Below are 25,005 nucleotides of genomic sequence, written 5' to 3'. Positions count from 1 at the left end.
AAAATAAGTTAAACGATGTCACAACCTCAATATCCCTGAGGTGGTTCCACAGGGTATTAATTAAAAGCTTGGAGAATATATAACCTCAGAGTTTTAGACAGAGAGATTGCGAATCGCAGGAAGGGACACATCACTTCACACTGAAAATGCTTTATCCAATTGATATTGCTGAGAAAGTATTCTACCCAATCCTGGCTATTGTCGGTATTCCTGGTAAGTGACCATCACCATTGAAGTTGTGTAAATCTGTGTGTGAGCGGCTCTCTGATTTTAAACTGGGACTGAAAATATCTGATCCTGATCTCGTGCTCATTGTTATATCGACACCTGGTCAACGATATCATTGTCAAATGTCTTTAAGCATGTCAATGGTTTGAATCCCTTTCATCAACTCACAATAAACCTCTGTTTGTAACTCACTAGATCTCTGACCGGTGAAGTTATTATATTGAGTGGAATCTTGTATAATGTTAGATTGGATGCCAGTAAAGGCAATCTCTCTGAAGGGAGGTTTAGGAGGAGAAAGAATTAAATCACACTGACTGCGGGCACTGTCAGTGTAGAATTGTGCTGACTGTGTGTCACTATCAGAGTGGAATATCTGACAGCGGTGAACAAGGATTACTGGAAGTATCTGTCAGTGCAGAATTGTACTGACTGTGGGTCCCACGCCAGAGTGGAATATCTGACAGCAGTGAACAAGGATTACTGGAAGTATCTGTCAGTGCAGAATTGTACTGACTGTGGGTCCCACACCAGAGTGGAATATCTGACAGCGGTGAACAAGGATTACTGGAAGTATCTGTCAGTGTGGAATTGTACTGACTGTGGGTCCCACACCAGAGTGGAATATCTGACAGCAGTGAAGAAGGATTACTGGAAATGTCTGTCAGTGTAGAATTGTACTGACTGTGGGTCACTATCAGAGTGGAATATCTGATCCAATTATCTCTCTATTACTGGGACTATCTGTCCGTGTGGAATTGTATTGTGTGTGGGTCAGTAACTGGACTGAAATTAGTTGGTTCTGTTTTGAAATGATGTATTTTATTGGTGAGGGGTCGCTCCATTCTGTGGAGTTCTCTCTGTGTGTTTTAACTTTGGAATAGGTTGAAAACAGGAAGAGTTTGGCTGTGTTTTGAAGATGTTTGATATTTATTGTATGAAGTGAAATGTCTCTATCTCTGTTTTCTATTGACCTTCTCTAACAGGAACAGATATCACCCACACTCTAATGTTTCAGTAAACCCACAGCAGTGCAGCATTCCAATAGGTTTTGTGATATTTTCTCATTCCTATTCATCCTGAAATTAACTCACAAGTTTGATCAATTTTTATGGGTTTTTTTTAACTGTCTTTCTGCTTCACACGATTTGTGAATCTATTAACCTGAAGCCAGAAACCCCTCCAGTCCATTCACACACTTGTTTTCCAAGGAGCGATTGGGGGACTTATTGTTCTGAACAAAATGCAGCAGCGGACACTGATCTGTCGGGACATTAATGTCCCATTGAAATACCCAATTTGAAAATTTATAATGAATGATGATGTGTGCCTGTAATTAGTTGTATTCTGCCTCTGTATTCACTATCACTCCCAATTTGATTTTGTCTGTAAATTATGTAATTATCATTCTGCTTCCCGATCCCATATTGTTGATGGGAATGGTGAAGGAGAGTGATCCCAGTGCTGATCCTTGTGGAACACCACTTCCCACCTTCCACCAATCAGCCTAAATCCCTTTAACTCCTCTCCCTGTTTTCTGTGTGTGTCGCTAGCATGTGTCCATCCTGCTGCTGTGTCCCCTAACTCCACTGGCTCTGAGATTACCCATCAGTCTGTTATGTCGGATCTTACTGACGGCCTTTAGAAAATCAAATTGTTTAACATCCATCATACTACTCAGATCTATTATTTCTGGTAGTTATTGAAATAATTGGATGAAATGTGTCAGGAAGAATGTTGACTTTGGAATATGTGCCGGCTATTTAGTATACTCTGTGTTACTGGATTTCTTTTAACTCAGACTTCTAATTCAATGCTTCCAACTGTTGACATTGTGACTGGAAGATTTGATTATATTCTGTTCTAAATTCAAGAATAACAGAGACCGACTTCTGCTTTTCAATTCTTTGGTAATTATTCTGATGTTGATCAGTGAATAGATAATATTGTCTCTGCTGTTTCTGTCTATTTTATGAATATTTGTTGTGAAATCCATCCGCCTCCAGTAATCTCCCTCTACCTGGACCCCACCCTCTGGCCTCCTATCAGCTCTTGATCTTTTCATTGAGATCTGTCAGTGCGACATCGACCGTGTCAATTTCTCTGTGCCTCTCACCAACTCTATCCTGACTCACTCTAAACTTGCTCCAATCCTCTCTCTGATATCCAACCCTGGCCTGGTGATCTAAGCTGCTCACAAGGGTGGTGTCATTATTGTCTGGTGTCCTGACCTCTTCCTCACAGAGGCTGACCGTCAGCTCTCAGGCCCATCCTGGTACCTCCCCCTGGACCAGCAGCACACCACCAAACATCATGATATTGTTTCCAGGTCTTTCACTGACCTCGTTGACTCTGGATATCTTCTGTCCTCAGTCTCAGAGATCAGAGTCCCACAACCCCACACATCCTGCATCAACCTCCCGCTTCTACCTCCTTCCCAAAATCCACAAACAGGGAAGTCCCAGTGCACCCATTATTTCGGCCTGTTCCAGCCCCACCAAGATCATTTCTTCCCATCTTGATTCCATCCGCTTTACCCTGTTCTGCCCCTTCCCAAAGACATTGGTGTCACAGTGACACAGTGGTTTGCACTGCTGCCTCACAGCAGCAGGATCCCGAAATCAATTCCTACCTTGGGTGACTGTCTGTGTGGAGACTGCACTTTCTCTCCCTGTCTGTGTGGGTTTCCTCCGGGTCTCCGGTTGCCTCCCATAGCCCAAAGATGTGCAGGTTCGGTGGATTGGCCATGCTAAATTACTCCGTAGTGTCCAAAAAGATGTGTAGGTTAGATTAAGGGGTTAATGAGATAGGCGGGGGAGTGAGCTTGGTTGAGGTTCTCTTTCAGAGGTTTGGTACAGACTTAATGAGCCGAATGGCCTCCTTCTGCACTGTGGGGATGTTATGGTTCCTGATTCCTCTGGTGTCGTATGTCATATAAACAAGGTCCATTTCCCTGGCCCTAACCGCCTAATCTTCACAATGGACGTCCAATCCCTCTGCACCTCCGTTCCCCAACACGAGGGTTGTGTTCAGATCCTCATACCCTGCTTCCTGTAAAGACTGCATCTCATTCTCCCACTTTCTCCGCCTCCATCGCCTCTGATCTGATGCTGGCGTCTTCGAAAGTAGCCCCCCTGGCATGTCTGTCTTTTCCTTAACCTGGCCGTCCCCACCACCTTCCTTTGTTAACAGGGCTCTCAATCGTGTTCAATTCATTTCTCACACCTCTGTCCTCACACATCCCCCTCCCTCCCGGAAACATGATAGGGTTCCTCTCCTCACTTTCCACACCATCAGCCTTCTCATTGAAAGGAAAATCCTCCTCCATCTCTGCCAACTCCAGCATGATGTCACCACCAAACACATCTTCACCTCTCTCCAACCACCCCCCTCAATGTCTGCATTAGAACATAGAACATAGAACAATACAGCGCAGTACAGGCCCTTCGGCCCACGATGTTGCACCGAAACAAAAGCCATCTAACCTACACTATACCATTATCATCCATATGTTTATCCAATAAACTTTTAAATGCCCTCAATGTTGGCGAGTTCACGACTGTAGCAGGTAGGGCATTCCACGGCCTCACTACTCTTCCTCAGGTACCGCTCCCTCCCCCTTGTCCACTTCCCCCTCACACCCCACACCCCTTTCCCTTCCCCCAGCACCTTCCCCTGCAATCACAGACGGTGCAACAACTGTCCCTTTACCTCCTCCCGTGTCCCGGTTCTCAGCAGCAAACTCTCCTTTCTGGGGAAGCAGCGTTTCACTTCTGTGCCTTCAATTTGTTCTCCTGTATTCGCTGCTGCCAATACCGTCTCCTCTGCATTGGGGGGACTAAACGCAGACTGGGAGGCTGCTTTGTGGAACACCTTCACTCAGCCCACAGCATGGCCCCAGCCTTCCTGTTGTGGCCATGTTAACTCAGCATCTTGCTCTCAGGCCCACATGTCTGTCCTTGGCCTGCTGCCAGAATGCAGTGAAGCCCAACGCAAGCTGGAGGAGCAACATCTCATCGTCCAATTTGGATGTTAGGTCCCGCAGGCTGTAACTTTAATTTAAACTACTTTATTCTGGGAACTTTTTCCTCCATCTTAACGCTCTTGTTTTGGAATGTTCCTACTTTTTTGACGAATGCAATGAGTCCGAATCTGGAGAGAGTCTATTCCGGCCAAGTGAACCCTGGGGAATGTCCAATGCCGGAGCGGGAATACTCCTTAGAAAAGCTTGGCAGGGATTGTTTTCAAACAGGGAGAGGATGGATTCCTGGGAACAGTGATGTTGGGATGTTCGAGACATGGCAATGGGGGATTCCCGGGAGTGGGTGCTTTACGAATGACTAAACCTGGGAGGGATGATCCCTCGGGATGTTCTGGAGACTGGACAGACTCTATTCTGGACAGGCTGGGCTGCACGGTAGCACACTGGTTGGCACAGTTGATTCACAGCTCCAGGGTCCCAGGTTCGATTCCCGGCTTGGGTCACTGTCTGTGCGGAGTCTGCACATCCTCCCCGTATCTGCGTGGGTTTCCTCCGGGTGCTCCGGTTTCCTCCCACAGTCCAAAGATGTGCGGGTTAGGTGGATTGGCCAAGATAAATTATGTTTAGTTTCCAAAATTTTGATGGGGTCACTGGGTTATGGGGGTGGGGTGGGCTGAACTGGTTTTCTCTTTCCAAGGGCCGGTGCAGAGTCGATGGGCCGAATGGCCTCCTTTTGCACTGTGCATTCCAAATTTCTATTCCTCCCATGGTTATGAAGTGGGAAGGTCCCGCGTTTGTTTTATTTTTCCCATTGCTCGTGGAGTATTCAAATAAACCAGGAGTGAGGTCCAACCCCATCAGAAATCCAGTCCAGGGAACGGTCCAATCCAGGGTGTGGTCCAATAATTGAGCTGGGATGACAATCTCGGGTATGTTTGGTTATCCGGTTTGGGAAACCTGGCCGGCCTGAGTGAATCCTGTAAATCAGACTAAATGAGAAATGTAACCTCTCCCAAAGGTCTCTGAATTATAAACATTTTCCTACCACTGCCATCAAACTGACAGGGCTGCAATTCACACTTTCCCCCCATTCCCCACCTTTAACACTGGAGTTACATTTCCTACTCCCCTCTCTGTAATGTTAATCTCTGTGCCCACTCCTCTCCCAGCACCCCCACCCACCCACTGTCCATTATATTGATGCTGCAATTGTGCCCTGGTTCAGACAGGGAGATTCATTACCCAGTAATTTCCCGCGTCTCTCCTTTCTCTCTCTGACAGTTAATATACTGGGAATTGTGATTCTGTGTCGGGGGAAGTGTGGCCTCTCTACCTGCACCACTCGCTACCTGGTGGCCATGGCAACGGCGGATCTGCTGTTTATTATCACTAAACCCATACTGAACAGGATCAATGGTTATTATTTCCCCTGGAGTTTCCTGTCCCTCACCCCTGTGTGTAGTGTTAACTTTGTCCTGCTCACTGCAGCCACGGACTGTTCTGTCTGGTTCACCCTCACTTTCTCCTTTGATCGATTTGTGGCCATTCGCTGCCAGAAACTGAAAACTAAATATTGCACCGGGAAATCTGCGGCTGTGGTTCTGTCCACAAGCGGCCTCCTGCTCTGTGTGAAAAACATCCCCGTGTACTTTACATTGGAACCTGGGAGGATAATCGACAATGTCCAGTGGTTCTGCGTCACAAAGAGCAGCGTTCTCACTGACCCGGGATGGGGTGGGTATCTCTGGTTTGATCAGGTTGTAACCCCATTGGTGCCGTTCTTCTCAATTCTTCTCAATCCTGTTGACCAACGCTCTGACAGTCAGACACATTTTACTCAGCAGTCGGGTCCGGAAGGCACTGAGGGCCCAGAGTCAGGGAGACAATCGCAGCGACCCAGAGATGGAGAGCAGAAGGAAGTCAATGATTTTACTCTTCAGCATCTCCGGAACTTTCATCCTCCTCTGGACCGTGTCTGTTATTAAATTTTTCTATATGGATGTGAGAGGATTATATTACCTCACCGAGCCTCAATATACTTTACAAATAGTCGGATTTATGCTGATGGATTTAAATTGCTGCACAAACACATTTATTTATGTGGTGACTCAGTCCAGGTTCAGGGAGCAGATCAAGGTCGCGGTGAAATATCCGGTCACATCAATTATTAAATTAATGAGAAAATAAAACTGACTGAAAACCCCTCAGCCAATCAGGAGCTCCAGCCGCTGACTGACAGCCTCTCAGCCAATCAGGAGCTCCAGCCGCTGACTGAAACCATCTCAGCCAATCAGGACCTCCAGCCGCTGACTGACAGTCTCTCAGCCAATCAGGAGCTCCAGTCGCTGACTGACAGTCTCTCAGCCAATCAGGAGCTCCAGCCGCTGACTGACAGTCTCTCAGCCAATCAGGAGCTCCAGCCGCTGACTGACAGACTCTCAGCCAATCAGGAGCTCCAGCCGCTGACGGGCAGTCTCTCAGCCAATCAGGACCTCCAGCCGCTGAGTAACAGCCTCTCAGCCAATCAGGAGCTCCAACCGCTGACTGACAGCCTCTCAGCCAATCAGGAGCTCCAGCCGCTGACTGACAGTCTCTCAGCCAATCAGGAGCTCCAGCCGCTGACTGAAAGACTCTCAGCCAATCAGGAGCTCCAGCCGCTGACTGGCAGTCTCTCAGCCAATCAGGAGCTCCAGCCGCTGACAGTCTCTCAGCCAATCAGGAGCTCCAGCCGCTGACTGACACTCTCTCAGCCAATCAGCAGCTCCAGCCGCTGACTGACAGTCTCTCAGCCAATCAGGAGCTCCAGCCCCTGACCGACAGCCTCTCAGCCAATCAGGAGCTCCAGCCGCTGACTTCCAGCCTCTCAGCTAATCAGCAGTTCTAGTGTCTGACTGGCAGCATTTCAGCCAATCAGTGGCTCCTGGCGCTGACTGACAGCCTCTCCTCCAATCAGCAGCTCCAGCCGCTGACTGACAGCCTATGAACCAATCAGGAGCTGGGTCTGGTGCGTGGGGAGCACTGACAGTGCTGGCTGTGTGGGGGGAGCACTGGCAGTGCTGGCTGTGTGGTGGGAGCACTGACAATGCTGGCTGTGTGGTGGGAGCACTGACAATGCTGGCTGTGTGGTGGGAGCACTGACATTGCTGGCTGTGTGGTGGGAGCACTGACAGTGCAGGCTGTGTGGGGGGAGCACTGACAGTGCTGGCTGTGTGTGGGAGCATTGACAGTGCTGGCTGTGTGGTGGGAGCACTGACAGTGCTGGCTGTGTGGGGAGAGCACTGACAGTGCTGGCTGCGTGGGGAGCACTGACAGTGCTGGCTGTGTGGTGGGAGCACTGACAGTGCTGGCTGTGTGGTGGGAGCACTGACAGTGCTGGCTGTGTGGTGGGAGCACTGACAGTGCTGGCTGTGTGGTGGGAGCACTGACAGTGCTGGCTGTGTGGTGGGAGCACTGACAGTGCTGGCTGTGTGGTGGGAGCACTGACAGTGCTGGCTGTGTGGTGGGAGCACTGACAGTGCAGGCTGTGTGGGGGGAGCACTGACAGTGCTGGCTGTGTGGTGGGAGCACTGACAGTGCTGACTGTGTGGGGAGCACTGACAGTGCTGGCTGTGTGGTGGGAGCACTGACAGTACTGGCTGTGTGGTGGGAGCACTGACAGTGCTGGCTGTGAGGGGAGCACTGACAGTGCTGGCTGTGTGGGGGAGCACTGACAGTGCTGGCTGTGTGGGGGAGCACTGACAGTGCTGGCCTTGTGGCGGGAGCACTGACAGTGCTGGCTGTGTGGTGGGAGCACTGACAGTGCTGGCTGTGTGGTGGGATCACTGACAGTGCTGGCTGTGTGGGGGGATCTCTGACAGTGCTGGCTGTTTGGGGGGAGAACTGACAGTGCTGGCTTTGTGGAGGGAGCACTGACAGTGCTGGCTGTGTGGAGGGAGCACTGGCAGTGCTGGCTGTGTGTTGGGATCACTGACAGTGCAGGCTGTGTGGTGGGAGCACTGACAGTGCTGGCTGTGTGGTGAGAGCACTGACACTGCTGGCTGTGTGTTGGGAGCACTGACAGTGCTGGCTGTGTGGGAGCACTGACAGTGCTGGCTGTGTGGTGGGAGCACTGACAGGGCTGGCTGTGTGGGGGAGCACTGACAGTGCTGGCTGTGTCGGGGGAGCACTGGCAGTGCTGGCTATGTTGGGGGGGGTGCACTGACAGTGCTGGCTGTGTGGTGGGAGCACTGACAGAGCTGGCTGTGTGGTGGTAACGCTGACAGTGCTGGCTGTGTGGTGGGAGCACTGAAAGTGCTGGCTGTGTGGCGGAGCACTGACAGTGCTGGCTGTGTGGTGGGAGCACTGACGGTGCTGGCTGCGTGGTGGGAGCACTGACAGTGCTGGCTGTGTTGGGGAGCACTGACAGTGCTGGCAGTGTGGTGGGAGCACTGGCAGTGCTGGCTGTGTGGTGGGAGCACTGATAGTGCTGGCTGTGTGTGGGTAGCAGTGACAGTGCTGGCTGTGTGGGGGTAGCACTGACAGTGCTGGCTGTGTGGGGGAGCACTGACAGTGCTGGCTGTGAGGTGGGAGCACTGAGAGTGTTGGCTGTGTGGGGGAGGACTGACCCTGCTGGCAGTGTGGTGGGAGCACTGACAGTGCAGGCTGTGTGGGGGAGCACTGACAGTGCTGGCTGTGTGGGGGGAGCACTGGCAGTGCTGGCTGTGTGGGGGAGCACTGACAGTGCTGGCTGTGTGGGGGAGCACTGACAGTGCTGGCTGTGTGGGAGGAGCACTGACAGTGCTGGCTGTGTGGTGGGAGCACTGACAGTGCTGGCTGTGTGGTGGAAGCACTGACAGAGCTGGCTGTGTGGGGGAGCACTGACAGTGCTGGCTCTGTTGTGGGTGCACTGACAGTGCTGGCTGTGTGGTGGGAGCACTGACAGTGCTGGCTGTGTGGTGGGAGCACTGACAGTGCTGGCTGTGTGGGGGGCACTGACAGTGCTGGCTGTGTGGTGGGAGCACTGACAGTCCTGGCTGTGTGGTGGAAGCACTGACAGTGCTGGCTGTGTGGTGGGAGCACTGACAGTGCTGGCTGTGTGGGCGGAGCACTGACAGTGCTGGCAGTGTGGGTGGAGCACTGACAGTGCTGGCTGTGTGGGGGAGAACTGACAGTGCTGGCTGTGTGGTGGAAGCACTGACAGCGCTGGCTATGTGGTGGGAGCACTGAGAGTGCTGGCTGTGTGGTGGGAGCACTGACAGTGCTGGCTGTGTAGTGGAAGCACTGACAGTGCTGGCTGTGTGGGGGGGAGCACTGACAGTGCTGGCTGTGTGGTGGAAACACTTACAGTGCTGGCTGTGTGGGGGAGCACTGACAGTGCTTGCTGTGTGGGGGAGCAGTGACAGTGCTGGCTGTGTGGGGGAGCACTGACAGTGCTGGCTGTGTGGGGGGAGCACTGACAGTGCTGGCTGTGGGAGGATCACTGACAGTGCTGGCTGTGTGGTAGAAGCCCTGACAGTGCTGGCTGTGTGGGGAGCACTGACAGTGCTGCCTGTGTGGGGGAGCACTGACAGTGCTGGCTGTGTGGTGGGAGCACTGACAGTGCTGGCTGTGTGGTGGCAGCACTGACAGTGCTGGCTGTGTGGTCGGAGCACTGACAGTGCTGGCTGTGTGGGTGGAGCACTGACAGTGCTGGCTGTGTGGGGGAGCACTGACAGTGCTGGCTGTGTGGTGGAAGCACTGACAGCGCTGGCTATGTGGGGGGAGCACTGACAGTGCTGGCTGTGTGGTGGGAGCACTGACAGTGCTGGCTGTGTGGTGGAAGCACTGACAGTGCTTGCTGTGTGGGGGAGCACTGACAGTGCTGGCTGTGTGGGGGAGCACTGACAGTGCTGGCTGTGTGGGGGAGCACTGACAGTGCTGGCTGTGTGGGAGGATCACTGACAGTGCTGGCTGTGTGGTGGAAGCACTGACAGTGCTGGCTGTGTGGGGAGCACTGTCAGTGCTGCCTGTGTGGGGGAGCACTGACAGTGCTGGCTGTGTGGTGGGAGCACTGACAGTGCTGGCTGTGTGTGGGAGCACTGACAGTGCTGACTGTGTGGGAGGAGCACTGACAGTGCTGGCTGTGTGGTGGAAGCACTGACAGTGCTGGCTGTGTGGGGGAGCACTGACAGTGCTGGCTGTGTGGGGGAGCACTGAGAGTGCAGGCAGTGTGGGGGAGCACTGACAGTGCTGGCTGTGTGGTGGAAGCACTGACAGTGCTAGCTGTGTGGGAGGAGCACTGACAGTGCTGGCTGTGTGGTGGGAGCACTGACAGTGCTGGCTGTGTGGGAGGAGCACTGACAGTGCTGGCTGTGTGGTGGAAGCACTGACAGTGCTAGCTGTGTGGTAGGAGCACTGACAGTGCTGGCTGTGTGGTGGGAGCACTGACAGTGCTGGCTGTGTGTGTGGGAGCACTGACAGTGCTGGCTGTGTGGGGGAGCACTGTCAGTGCTGGCTTAGTGGTGGGAGCACTGACAGAGCTGGTTGTGTGATGGGAGCACTGACAGTGCTGGCTGTGTGGGGGAGCATTGACAGTGCTGGCTGTGTGGGGAGCACTGACAGTGCTGGCTGCGTGGGGAGCACTGACAGTGCTGGCTGTGTGGGGGAGCACTGACAGTGCTGGCTGTGTGGGGGAGCACTGACAGTGCTGTCTGTGTGGGTGGAGCACTGACAGTGCTGGCTGTGTGGGTGGAGCACTGACCGTGCTGGCTGTGTGGGGGGAGCACTGACAGTGCTGGCTGTGTGGTGGGTGCATTGACAGTGCTGACTGTGTGGTGGGAGCACTGACAGTGCTGGCTGTGTGGTGGGAGCACTGACAGCGCTGGCTGTGTGGTGGGAGCACTGACAGTGCTGGCTGTGCGGGGGAGCACTGAAAGTGCTGGCTGTGTGGTGGGAGCACTGACAGCGCTGGCTGTGTGGTGGGAGCACTGACAGCGCTGGCTGTGTGGTGGGAGCACTGACAGTGCTGGCTGTGTGGTGGGAGCACTGACAGTGCTGGCTGTGTGGTGGGAGCACTGACAGTGCTGACTGTGTGGGGAGCACTGACAGTGCTGGCTGTGTGGTGGGAGCACTGACAGTACTGGCTGTGTGGTGGGAGCACTGACATGCTGGCTGTGAGGGGAGCACTGACAATGCTGGCTGTGTGGGGGAGCACTGACAGTGCTGGCTGTGTGGGGGAGCACTGACAGTGCTGGCCTTGTGGCGGGAGCACTGACAGTGCTGGCTGTGTGGTGGGAGCACTGACAGTGCTGGCTGTGTGGTGGGATCACTGACAGTGCTGGCTGTGTGGGGGGATCTCTGACAGTGCTGGCTGTTTGGGGGGAGAACTGACAGTGCTGGCTTTGTGGAGGGAGCACTGACAGTGCTGGCTGTGTGGAGGGAGCACTGGCAGTGCTGGCTGTGTGTTGGGATCACTGACAGTGCTGGCTGTGTGGTGGGAGCACTGACTGTGCTGGCTGTGTGGTGAGAGCACTGACACTGCTGGCTGTGTGGTGGGAGCACTGACAGTGCTGGCCGAGTGGGGGAGCACTGACAGTGCTGGCTGTGTCGGGGGAGCACTGGCAGTGCTGGCTATGTTGGGGGGGGTGCACTGACAGTGCTGGCTGTGTGGTGGGAGCACTGACAGAGCTGGCTGTGTGGTGGTAACACTGACAGTGCTGGCTGTGTGGTGGGAGCACTGAAAGTGCTGGCTGTGTGGCGGAGCACTGACAGTGCTGGCTGTGTGGTGGGAGCACTGACGGTGCTGGCTGCGTGGTGGGAGCACTGACAGTGCTGGCTGTGTTGGGGAGCACTGACAGTGCTGGCAGTGTGGTGGGAGCACTGGCAGTGCTGGCTGTGTGGTGGGAGCACTGATAGTGCTGGCTGTGTGTGGGTAGCAGTGACAGTGCTGGCTGTGTGGGGGTAGCACTGACAGTGCTGGCTGTGTGGGGGAGCACTGACAGTGCTGGCTGTGACGTGGGAGCACTGAGAGTGTTGGCTGTGTGGTGGGTGTACTGACAGTGCTGGCTGTGCGGGGGGAGCACTGACCCTGCTGGCAGTGTGGGGAGAGCACTGACAGTGCTGGCTGTGTGGTGGGAGCACTGACAGTGTTGGCTGTGTGGTGAGAGCACTGACAGTGCTGGTTGTGTGGTGGGTGTACTGACAGTGCTGGCTGTGCGGGGGGAGCACTGACAGTGCTGGCTGTGTGGTGGGAGCACTGGCAGTGCTGGCTGTGTGGGGAGCACTGACAGTGCTGGCTGTGTGGGCGAGCACTGACAGTGCTGGCTGTGTGGTGGGAGCACTGACGGTGCTGGCTGTGTGGGGGGAGCACTGACAGTGCTGGCTGTGTGGTGGGAGCACTGACAGTGCTGGCTCTGTGGGGCGAGCTCGGACATTGCTGGCTGTGTGGGGGGAGCACTGACAGTGCTGGCTGTGTGGGGGGAGCACTGACAGCGCTGGCTGTGTGTGCGGGAGCACTCACAGTGCTGGCTGTGTGGGGGGAGCACTGACAGTGCTGGCTGTGTGGGTGGAGCACTGACAGAGCTGTCTGTGTGGGGAGCACTGACAGTGCACACTGTTTGGGGGAGCACTGACAGTGCTGGCTGTGTGGAGGGAGCACTGACACGGCTGGTTGTGTGGGGGGGCACTGACAATGTTGTCTGTGTGGTGGGAGCACTGACGGTGCTGGCTGTCTGGGGGGAGCACTGACAGTGCTGGCTGTGTGGGGGAGCACTGACAGTGCTGGCTGTGTGGGGGAGCACTGACAGTGCTGGCTGTGTGGGGGTGCACTGACAGTGCTGGCTGTGTGGGGGAGCACTGACAGTGCAGGCTGTGTGGGGGAGCACTGACAGTGCTGTCTGTGTGGGGGAGCACTGACAGTGCTGGCTGTGTGGGGGGAGCACTGACAGTGCTTGCTGTGTGGGGGGAGCACTGACAGTGCTTGCTGTGTGGTGGGAGCACAGCCGGTGCTGGCTGTGTGGTGGGATCAATTACAGTGCTGGCTGTGTGGGGGGAGCACTGACACTGGTGGCAGTGTGGGGAGAGCACTGACAGTGCTGGCTGTGTGGGGGGAGCACTGACAGTGCTGGCTGTGTGATGGGAGCACTGACAGTGCTGGCTGTGTGGTGGGAGCACTGACAGTGCTAGCTGTGTGGTGGGAGCACTGACATGCTGGCTGTGTGGGAGGGCACTGACAGTGCTGGCTGTGTGGGCGAGCAATGACAGTGCTAGCTAATTGGGGGAACACTGACAGTGCTGCCTGTGTGGAGGGAGCACTGACAGTGCTGGCTGTGTGGGGGAGCAATGACAGTGCTAGCTGATTGGGGGAACACTGACAGTGCTGCCTGTGTGGGGGAGCACTGACAGTGCTGGCTGTGTGGTGCAAGCACTGACAGTGCTGGCTGTGTGGGGGGAGCACTGACAGTGCTGGCTGTGTGGTGGGAGCACTGACAGTGCTGGCTGTGTGGGGGGAGCACGGAGAGTGCTGGCTGTGTGGGGGGATCACTGACAGTGCTGGCTGTTTGTGGGGAGCACTGACAGTGCTGGTTGTGTGGTGGGAGCATTGACAGTGCTGGTTGTGTGGTGGGAGCACTGACCGTGCTGGCTCTGTGGTGGGAGCACTGACAGTGTTGGCTGTGTGAGGGGAGCACTTAATGAGCTGGCTGTGTGGGAGAGCACTGACAGTGCTTGCTGTGTGGGGGAGCAATGACAGTGCTGGCTGTGTGGTGGGAGCACTGACAGGGCTGGCTGTGTGGTGGGAGCACTGACAATGCTGGCTGTGATGTGGGTGCACTGACAGTGCTGGCTGTGTGATGGGGGCACTGACAGTGCTGGCTGTGTGGTGGGAGCACTGACAGTGCTGGCTGTGTGGTGGGATCACTGACAGTGCTGGCTGTGTGGGGGGATCTCTGACAGTGCTGGCTGTTTGGGGGGAGAACTGACAGTGCTGGCTATGTGGAGGGAGCACTGACAATGCTGGCTGTGATGTGGGTGCACTGACAGTGCTGGCTGTGTGATGGGGGCACTGACAGTACTGGCTGTGTGGTGGGAGCACTGACAGTGCTGGCTGTGTGGAGGGAGCACTGGCAGTGCTGGCTGTGTGTTGGGATCACTGACAGTGCTGGCTGTGTGGTGGGAGCACTGACAGTGCTGGCTGTGTGGTGAGAGCACTGACACTGCTGGCTGTGTGTTGGGAGCACTGACAGTGCTGGCTGTGTGGTGGGAGCACTGACAGTGCTGGCTGTGTGGGGGAGCACTGACAGTGCTGGCTGTGTCGGGGGAGCACTGGCAGTGCTGGCTATGTTGGGGGGGGGGTGCACTGACAGTGCTGGCTGTGTGGTGGGAGCACTGACAGAGCTGGCTGTGTGGTGGTAACACTGACAGTGCTGGCTGTGTGGTGGGAGCGCTGACAGTGCTGGCTGTGTGGCGGAGCACTGACAGTGCTGGCTGTGTGGTGGGAGCACTGACGGTGCTGGCTGCGTGGTGGGAGCACTGACAGTGCTGGCTGTGTTGGGGAGCACTGACAGTGCTGGCAGTGTGGTGGGAGCACTGGCAGTGCTGGCTGTGTGGTGGGAGCACTGATAGTGCTGGCTGTGTGTGGGTAGCAGTGACAGTGCTGGCTGTGTGGGGGTAGCACTGACAGTGCTGGCTGTGTGGGGGAGCACTGACAGTGCTGGCTGTGAGGTGGGAGCACTGAGAGAGTTGGCTGTGTGGGGGAGCACTGACCCTGCTGGCAGTGTGGGGAGAGCACTGACAATGCTGGCTGTGTGGTGGCAGCACTGACAGTGCTGGATGTGTGGTGAGAGCACTGACAGTGCTGGCTGTGTGGTGGGTGTACTGACAGTGCTGGCTGTGCGGGGGGAGCACTGACAGTGCTGGCTGTGTGGTGGGAGCACTGGCAGTGCTGGCTGTGTGGGGAGCACTGACAGTGCTGGCTGTGTGGGCGAGCAGTGACAGTGCTGGCTGTGTTGGGGAGCACTGACAGTGCTGGCAGTGTGGTGGGAGCACTGGCAGTGCTGGCTGTGTGGTGGGAGCACTGATAGTGCTGGCTGTGTGTGGGTAGCAGTGACAGTGCTGGCTGTGTGGCGGAGCACTGACAGTGCTGGCAGTGTGGGGGTAGCACTGACAGTGCTGGCTGTGTGGGGGAGCACTGACAGTGCTGGCTGTGAGGTGGGAGCACTGAGAGTGTTGGCTGTGTGGGGGAGCACTGACCCTGCTGGCAGTGTGGGGAGAGCACTGACAGTGCTGGCTGTGTGGTGGGAGCACTGACAGTGCTGGCTGTGTGGTGAGAGCACTGACAGTGCTGGCTGTGTGGTGGGTGTACTGACAGTGCTGGCTGTGCGGGGGGAGCACTGACAGTGCTGGCTGTGTGGTGGGAGCACTGGCAGTGCTGGCTGTGTGGGGAGCACTGACAGTGCTGGCTGTGTGGGCGAGCACTGACAGTGCTGGCTGTGTGGTGGGAGCACTGACAGTGCTGGCTGTGTGGGGGGAGCACTGACAGTGCTGGCTGTGTGGTGGGAGCACTGACAGTGCTGGCTCTGTGGGGCGAGCTCGGACATTGCTGGCTGTGTGGGGGAGCACTGACTGTGCTGGCTGTGTGGGGGGAGCACTGACAGCGCTGGCTGTGTGTGCGGGAGCACTCACAGTGCTGGCTGTGTGGGGGGAGCACTGACAGTGCTGGCTGTGTGGGGGGAGCACTGACAGAGCTGGCTGTGTGGGGAGCACTGACAGTGCACACTGTTTGGGGGAGCACTGACAGTGCTGGCTGTGTGGAGGGAGCACTGACACGGCTGGTTGTGTGGGGGGAGCACTGACAATGTTGTCTGTGTGGTGGGAGCACTGATGGTACTGGCTGTCTGGGGGGAGCACTGACAGTGCTGGCTGTGTGGGGGAGCACTGACAGTGCTGGCTGTGTGGGGGAGCACTGACAGTGCTGGCTGTGTGGGGGTGCACTGACAGTGCTGGCTGTGTGGGGGAGCACTGACAGTGCAGGCTGTGTGGGGGAGCACTGACAGTGCTGGCTGTGTGGGGGAGCACTGACAGTGCTGGCTGTGTGGGGGGAGCACTGACAGTGCTTGCTGTGTGGGGGGAGCACTGACAGTGCTTGCTGTGTGGTGGGAGCACAGCCGGTGCTGGCTGTGTGGGGGGAGCACTGACACTGCTGGCTGTGTGGTGGGAGCAATGACAGTGCTGGCTGTGTGGGGGGAGCACTGACACTGGTGGCAGTGTGGGGAGAGCACTGACAGTGCTGGCTGTGTGGGGGGAGCACTGACACTGCTGGCAGTATGCGGAGAGCACTGAAAGTGCTGGCTGTGTGGGGGGAGCACTGGCAGTGCTGGCTGTGTGGTGGGAGCACTGACAGTGCTGGCTGTGTGGTGGGAGCACTGACAGTGCTAGCTGTATGGTGGGAGCACTGACATGCTGGCTGTGTGGGAGGGCACTGACAGTGCTGGCTGTGTGGGGGAGCAATGACAGTGCTAGCTGATTGGGGGAACACTGACAGTGCTGCCTGTGTGGAGGGAGCACTGACAGTGCTGGCTGTGTGGGGGGAGCACTGACAGTGCTGGCTGTGTGGGTGGAGCACTGACAGAGCTGGCTGTGTGGGGAGCACTGACAGTGCACACTGTTTGGGGGAGCACTGACAGTGCTGGCTGTGTGGAGGGAGCACTGACACGGCTGGTTGTGTGGGGGGAGCACTGACAATGTTGTCTGTGTGGTGGGAGCACTGACGGTGCTGGCTGTCTGGGGGGAGCACTGACAGTGCTGGCTGTGTGGGGGAGCACTGACAGTGCTGGCTGTGTGGGGGAGCACTGACAGTGCTGGCTGTGTGGGGGTGCACTGACAGTGCTGGCTGTGTGGGGGAGCACTGACAGTGCAGGCTGTGTGGGGGAGCACTGACAGTGCTGTCTGTGTGGGGGAGCACTGACAGTGCTGGCTGTGTGGGGGGAGCACTGACAGTGCTTGCTGTGTGGGGGGAGCACTGACAGTGCTTGCTGTGTGGTGGGAGCACAGCCGGTGCTGGCTGTGTGGTGGGATCAATTACAGTGCTGGCTGTGTGGGGGGAGCACTGACACTGGTGGCAGTGTGGGGAGAGCACTGACAGTGCTGGCTGTGTGGGGGGAGCACTGACAGTGCTGGCTGTGTGGTGGGAGCACTGACAGTGCTGGCTGTGTGGTGGGAGCACTGACAGTGCTAGCTGTGTGGTGGGAGCACTGACATGCTGGCTGTGTGGGAGGGCACTGACAGTGCTGGCTGTGTGGGGGAGCAATGACAGTGCTAGCTAATTGGGGGAACACTGACAGTGCTGCCTGTGTGGAGGGAGCACTGACAGTGCTGGCTGTGTGGGGGAGCAATGACAGTGCTAGCTGATTGGGGGAACACTGACAGTGCTGCCTGTGTGGGGGAGCACTGACAGTGCTGGCTGTGTGGTGCGAGCACTGACAGTGCTGGCTGTGTGGGGGGAGCACTGACAGTGCTGGCTGTGTGGTGGGAGCACTGACAGTGCTGGCTGTGTGGGGGGAGCACGGAGAGTGCTGGCTGTGTGGGGGGATCACTGACAGTGCTGGCTGTTTGTGGGGAGCACTGACAGTGCTGGTTGTGTGGTGGGAGCATTGACAGTGCTGGTTGTGTGGTGGGAGCACTGACCGTGCTGGCTCTGTGGTGGGAGCACTGACAGTGTTGGCTGTGTGAGGGGAGCACTTAATGAGCTGGCTGTGTGGGAGAGCACTGACAGTGCTGGCTGTGTGGGGGAGCAATGACAGTGCTGGCTGTGTGGTGGGAGCACTGACAGGGCTGGCTGTGTGGTGGGAGCACTGACAATGCTGGCTGTCATGTGGGTGCACTGACAGTGCTGGCTGTGTGATGGGGGCACTGACAGTGCTGGCTGTGTGGTGGGAGCACTGACAGTGCTGGCTGTGTGGTGGGATCACTGACAGTGCTGGCTGTGTGGGGGGATCTCTGACAGTGCTGGCTGTTTGGGGGGAGAACTGACAGTGCTGGCTATGTGGAGGGAGCACTGACAATGCTGGCTGTGATGTGGGTGCACTGACAGTGCTGGCTGTGTGATGGGGGCACTGACAGTACTGGCTGTGTGGTGGGAGCACTGACAGTGCTGGCTGTGTGGAGGGAGCACTGGCAGTGCTGGCTGTGTGTTGGGATCACTGACAGTGCTGGCTGTGTGGTGGGAGCACTGACAGTGCTGGCTGTGTGGTGAGAGCACTGACACTGCTGGCTGTGTGTTGGGAGCACTGACAGTGCTGGCTGTGTGGGGAGCACTGACAGTGCTGGCTGTGTGGTGGGAGCACTGACAGTGCTGGCTGTGTGGGGGAGCACTGACAGTGCTGGCTGTGTCGGGGGAGCACTGGCAGTGCTGGCTATGTTGGGGGGGGGGTGCACTGACAGTGCTGGCTGTGTGGTGGGAGCACTGACAGAGCTGGCTGTGTGGTGGTAACACTGACAGTGCTGGCTGTGTGGTGGGAGCACTGACAGTGCTGGCTGTGTGGCGGAGCACTGACAGTGCTGGCTGTGTGGTGGGAGCACTGACGGTGCTGGCTGCGTGGTGGGAGCACTGACAGTGCTGGCTGTGTTGGGGAGCACTGACAGTGCTGGCAGTGTGGTGGGAGCACTGGCAGTGCTGGCTGTGTGGTGGGAGCACTGATAGTGCTGGCTGTGTGTGGGTAGCAGTGACAGTGCTGGCTGTGTGGGGGTAGCACTGACAGTGCTGGCTGTGTGGGGGAGCACTGACAGTGCTGGCTGTGAGGTGGGAGCACTGAGAGTGTTGGCTGTGTGGGGGAGCACTGACCCTGCTGGCAGTGTGGGGAGAGCACTGACAATGCTGGCTGTGTGGTGGCAGCACTGACAGTGCTGGCTGTGTGGTGGGTGTACTGACAGTGCTGGCTGTGCGGGGGGAGCACTGACAGTGCTGGCTGTGTGGTGGGAGCACTGGCAGTGCTGGCTGTGTGGGGAGCACTGACAGTGCTGGCTGTGTGGGCGAGCAGTGACAGTGCTGGCTGTGTTGGGAGCACTGACAGTGCTGGCAGTGTGGTGGGAGCACTGATAGTGCTGGCTGTGTGTGGGTAGCAGTGACAGTGCTGGCTGTGTGGCGGAGCACTGACAGTGCTGGCAGTGTGGGGGTAGCACTGACAGTGCTGGCTGTGTGGGGGAGCACTGACAGTGCTGGCTGTGAGGTGGGAGCACTGAGAGTGTTGGCTGTGTGGGGGAGCACTGACCCTGCTGGCAGTGTGGGGAGAGCACTGACAGTGCTGGCTGTGTGGTGGGAGCACTGACAGTGCTGGCTGTGTGGTGAGAGCACTGACAGTGCTGGCTGTGTGGTGGGTGTACTGACAGTGCTGGCTGTGCGGGGGGAGCACTGACAGTGCTGGCTGTGTGGTGGGAGCACTGGCAGTGCTGGCTGTGTGGGGAGCACTGACAGTGCTGGCTGTGTGGGCGAGCACTGACAGTGCTGGCTGTGTGGTGGGAGCACTGACAGTGCTGGCTGTGTGGGGGGAGCACTGACAGTGCTGGCTGTGTGGTGGGAGCACTGACAGTGCTGGCTCTGTGGGGCGAGCTCGGACATTGCTGGCTGTGTGGGGGAGCACTGACAGTGCTGGCTGTGTGGGGGGAGCACTGACAGCGCTGGCTGTGTGTGCGGGAGCACTCACAGTGCTGGCTGTGTGGGGGGAGCACTGACAGTGCTGGCTGTGTGGGGGGAGCACTGACAGAGCTGGCTGTGTGGGGAGCACTGACAGTGCACACTGTTTGGGGGAGCACTGACAGTGCTGGCTGTGAGAAGGGAGGACTGACACGGCTGGTTGTGTGGGGGGAGCACTGACAATGTTGTCTGTGTGGTGGGAGCACTGATGGTACTGGCTGTCTGGGGGGAGCACTGACAGTGCTGGCTGTGTGGGGGAGCACTGACAGTGCTGGCTGTGTGGGGGTGCACTGACAGTGCTGGCTGTGTGGGGGAGCACTGACAGTGCAGGCTGTGTGGGGGAGCACTGACAGTGCTGGCTGTGTGGGGGAGCACTGACAGTGCTGGCTGTGTGGGGGGAGCACTGACAGTGCTTGCTGTGTGGGGGGAGCACTGACAGTGCTTGCTGTGTGCTGGGAGCACAGCCGGTGCTGGCTGTGTGGGGGGAGCACTGACACTGCTGGCTGTGTGGTGGGAGCAATGACAGTGCTGGCTGTGTGGGGGGAGCACTGACACTGGTGGCAGTGTGGGGAGAGCACTGACAGTGCTGGCTGTGTGGGGGGAGCACTGACACTGCTGGCAGTATGCGGAGAGCACTGACAGTGCTGGCTGTGTGGGGGGAGCACTGACAGTGCTGGCTGTGTGGTGGGAGCACTGACAGTGCTGGCTGTGTGGTGGGAGCACTGACAGTGCTAGCTGTATGGTGGGAGCACTGACATGCTGGCTGTGTGGGATGGCACTGACAGTGCTGGCTGTGTGGGGGAGCAATGACAGTGCTAGCTGATTGGGGGAACACTGACAGTGCTGCCTGTGTGGAGGGAGCACTGACAGTGCTGGCTGTGTGGGGGGAGCACTGACAGTGCTGGCTGTGTGGGTGGAGCACTGACAGAGCTGGCTGTGTGGGGAGCACTGACAGTGCACACTGTTTGGGGGAGCACTGACAGTGCTGGCTGTGTGGAGGGAGCACTGACACGGCTGGTTGTGTGGGGGGAGCACTGACAATGTTGTCTGTGTGGTGGGAGCACTGACGGTGCTGGCTGTCTGGGGGGAGCACTGACAGTGCTGGCTGTGTGGGGGAGCACTGACAGTGCTGGCTGTGTGGGGGAGCACTGACAGTGCTGGCTGTGTGGGGGTGCACTGACAGTGCTGGCTGTGTGGGGGAGCACTGACAGTGCAGGCTGTGTGGGGGAGCACTGACAGTGCTGTCTGTGTGGGGGAGCACTGACAGTGCTGGCTGTGTGGGGGGAGCACTGACAGTGCTTGCTGTGTGGGCGGAGCACTGACAGTGCTTGCTGTGTGGTGGGAGCACAGCCGGTGCTGGCTGTGTGGTGGGATCAATTACAGTGCTGGCTGTGTGGGGGGAGCACTGACACTGGTGGCAGTGTGGGGAGAGCACTGACAGTGCTGGCTGTGTGGGGGGAGCACTGACAGTGCTGGCTGTGTGGTGGGAGCACTGACAGTGCTGGCTGTGTGGTGGGAGCACTGACAGTGCTAGCTGTGTGGTGGGAGCACTGACATGCTGGCTGTGTGGGAGGGCACTGACAGTGCTGGCTGTGTGGGGGAGCAATGACAGTGCTAGCTAATTGGGGGAACACTGACAGTGCTGCCTGTGTGGAGGGAGCACTGACAGTGCTGGCTGTGTGGGGGAGCAATGACAGTGCTAGCTGATTGGGGGAACACTGACAGTGCTGCCTGTGTGGGGGAGCACTGACAGTGCTGGCTGTGTGGTGCGAGCACTGACAGTGCTGGCTGTGTGGTGGGAGCACTGACAGTGCTGGCTGTGTGGGGGGAGCACGGAGAGTGCTGGCTGTGTGGGGGGATCACTGACAGTGCTGGCTGTTTGTGGGGAGCACTGACAGTGCTGGTTGTGTGGTGGGAGCATTGACAGTGCTGGTTGTGTGGTGGGAGCACTGACCGTGCTGGCTCTGTGGTGGGAGCACTGACAGTGTTGGCTGTGTGAGGGGAGCACTTAATGAGCTGGCTGTGTGGGAGAGCACTGACAGTGCTGGCTGTGTGGGGGAGCAATGACAGTGCTGGCTGTGTGGTGGGAGCACTGACAGGGCTGGCTGTGTGGTGGGAGCACTGACAATGCTGGCTGTGATGTGGGTGCACTGACAGTGCTGGCTGTGTGATGGGGGCACTGACAGTGCTGGCTGTGTGGTGGGAGCACTGACAGTGCTGGCTGTGTGGTGGGATCACTGACAGTGCTGGCTGTGTGGGGGGATCTCTGACAGTGCTGGCTGTTTGGGGGGAGAACTGACAGTGCTGGCTATGTGGAGGGAGCACTGACAATGCTGGCTCTGATGTGGGTGCACTGACAGTGCTGGCTGTGTGATGGGGGCACTGACAGTACTGGCTGTGTGGTGGGAGCACTGACAGTGCTGGCTGTGTGGAGGGAGCACTGGCAGTGCTGGCTGTGTGTTGGGATCACTGACAGTGCTGGCTGTGTGGTGGGAGCACTGACAGTGCTGGCTGTGTGGTGAGAGCACTGACACTGCTGGCTGTGTGTTGGGAGCACTGACAGTGCTGGCTGTGTGGGGAGCACTGACAGTGCTGGCTGTGTGGTGGGAGCACTGACAGTGCTGGCTGTGTGGGGGAGCACTGACAGTGCTGGCTGTGTCGGGGGAGCACTGGCAGTGCTGGCTATGTTGGGGGGGGTGCACTGACAGTGCTGGCTGTGTGGTGGGAGCACTGACAGAGCTGGCTGTGTGGTGGTAACACTGACAGTGCTGGCTGTGTGGTGGGAGCACTGACAGTGCTGGCTGTGTGGCGGAGCACTGACAGTGCTGGCTGTGTGGTGGGAGCACTGACGGTGCTGGCTGCGTGGTGGGAGCACTGACAGTGCTGGCTGTGTTGGGGAGCACTGACAGTGCTGGCAGTGTGGTGGGAGCACTGGCAGTGCTGGCTGTGTGGTGGGAGCACTGATAGTGCTGGCTGTGTGTGGGTAGCAGTGACAGTGCTGGCTGTGTGGGGGTAGCACTGACAGTGCTGGCTGTGTGGGGGAGCACTGACAGTGCTGGCTGTGAGGTGGGAGCACTGAGAGTGTTGGCTGTGTGGGGGAGCACTGACCCTGCTGGCAGTGTGGGGAGAGCACTGACAATGCTGGCTGTGTGGTGGCAGCACTGACAGTGCTGGCTGTGTGGTGAGAGCACTGACAGTGCTGGCTGTGTGGTGGGTGTACTGACAGTGCTGGCTGTGCGGGGGGAGCACTGACAGTGCTGGCTGTGTGGTGGGAGCACTGGCAGTGCTGGCTGTGTGGGGAGCACTGACAGTGCTGGCTGTGTGGGCGAGCAGTGACAGTGCTGGCTGTGTTGGGGAGCACTGACAGTGCTGGCAGTGTGGTGGGAGCACTGGCAGTGCTGGCTGTGTGGTGGGAGCACTGATAGTGCTGGCTGTGTGTGGGTAGCAGTGACAGTGCTGGCTGTGTGGCGGAGCACTGACAGTGCTGGCAGTGTGGGGGTAGCACTGACAGTGCTGGCTGTGTGGGGGAGCACTGACAGTGCTGGCTGTGAGGTGGGAGCACTGAGAGTGTTGGCTGTGTGGGGGAGCACTGACCCTGCTGGCAGTGTGGGGAGAGCACTGACAGTGCTGGCTGTGTGGTGGGAGCACTGACAGTGCTGGCTGTGTGGTGAGAGCACTGACAGTGCTGGCTGTGTGGTTGGTGTACTGACAGTGCTGGCTGTGCGGGGGGAGCACTGACAGTGCTGGCTGTGTGGTGGGAGCACTGGCATGCTGGCTGTGTGGGGAGCACTGACAGTGCTGGCTGTGTGGGCGAGCACTGACAGTGCTGGCTGTGTGGTGGGAGCACTGACAGTGCTGGCTGTGTGGGGGGAGCACTGACAGTGCTGGCTGTGTGGTGGGAGCACTGACAGTGCTGGCTCTGTGGGGCGAGCTCGGACATTGCTGGCTGTGTGGGGGAGCACTGACAGTGCTGGCTGTGTGGGGGGAGCACTGACAGCGCTGGCTGTGTGTGCGTGAGCACTCACAGTGCTGGCTGTGTGGGGGGAGCACTGACAGTGCTGGCTGTGTGGGGGGAGCACTGACAGAGCTGGCTGTGTGGGGAGCACTGACAGTGCACACTGTTTGGGGGAGCACTGACAGTGCTGGCTGTGAGAAGGGAGGACTGACACGGCTGGTTGTGTGGGGGGAGCACTGACAATGTTGTCTGTGTGGTGGGAGCACTGATGGTACTGGCTGTCTGGGGGGAGCACTGACAGTGCTGGCTGTGTGGGGGAGCACTGACAGTGCTGGCTGTGTGGGGGAGCACTGACAGTGCTGGCTGTGTGGGGGTGCACTGACAGTGCTGGCTGTGTGGGGGAGCACTGACAGTGCAGGCTGTGTGGGGGAGCACTGACAGTGCTGGCTGTGTGGGGGAGCACTGACTGTGCTGGCTGTGTGGGGGGAGCACTGACAGTGCTTGCTGTGTGGGGGGAGCACTGACAGTGCTTGCTGTGTGCTGGGAGCACAGCCGGTGCTGGCTGTGTGGGGGGAGCACTGACACTGCTGGCTGTGTGGTGGGAGCAATGACAGTGCTGGCTGTGTGGGGGGAGCACTGACACTGGTGGCAGTGTGGGGAGAGCACTGACAGTGCTGGCTGTGTGGGGGGAGCACTGACACTGCTGGCAGTATGCGGAGAGCACTGACAGTGCTGGCTGTGTGGGGGGAGCACTGACAGTGCTGGCTGTGTGGTGGGAGCACTGACAGTGCTGGCTGTGTGGTGGGAGCACTGACAGTGCTAGCTGTATGGTGGGAGCACTGACATGCTGGCTGTGTGGGAGGGCACTGACAGTGCTGGCTGTGTGGGGGAGCAATGACAGTGCTAGCTGATTGGGGGAACACTGACAGTGCTGCCTGTGTGGAGGGAGCACTGACAGTGCTGGCTGTGTGGGGGAGCAATGACAGTGCTAGCTGATTGGGGGAACACTGACAGTGCTGCCTGTGTGGGGGAGCACTGACAGTGTTGGCTGTGTGGTGGGAGCACTGACAGTGCTGGCTGTGTGGGGGGAGCACGGAGAGTGCTGGCTGTGTGGGGGGATCACTGACAGTGCTGGCTGTTTGTGGGGAGCACTGACAGTGCTGGTTGTGTGGGGGGAGCATTGACAGTGCTGGTTGTGTG

This window comes from Scyliorhinus torazame, chromosome 5 (genome assembly GCF_047496885.1).
Source record: "Scyliorhinus torazame isolate Kashiwa2021f chromosome 5, sScyTor2.1, whole genome shotgun sequence".
Classification (NCBI taxonomy): Eukaryota; Metazoa; Chordata; class Chondrichthyes; order Carcharhiniformes; family Scyliorhinidae; genus Scyliorhinus; species Scyliorhinus torazame.
Note: the sequence above shows the minus strand (reverse complement) of the source record.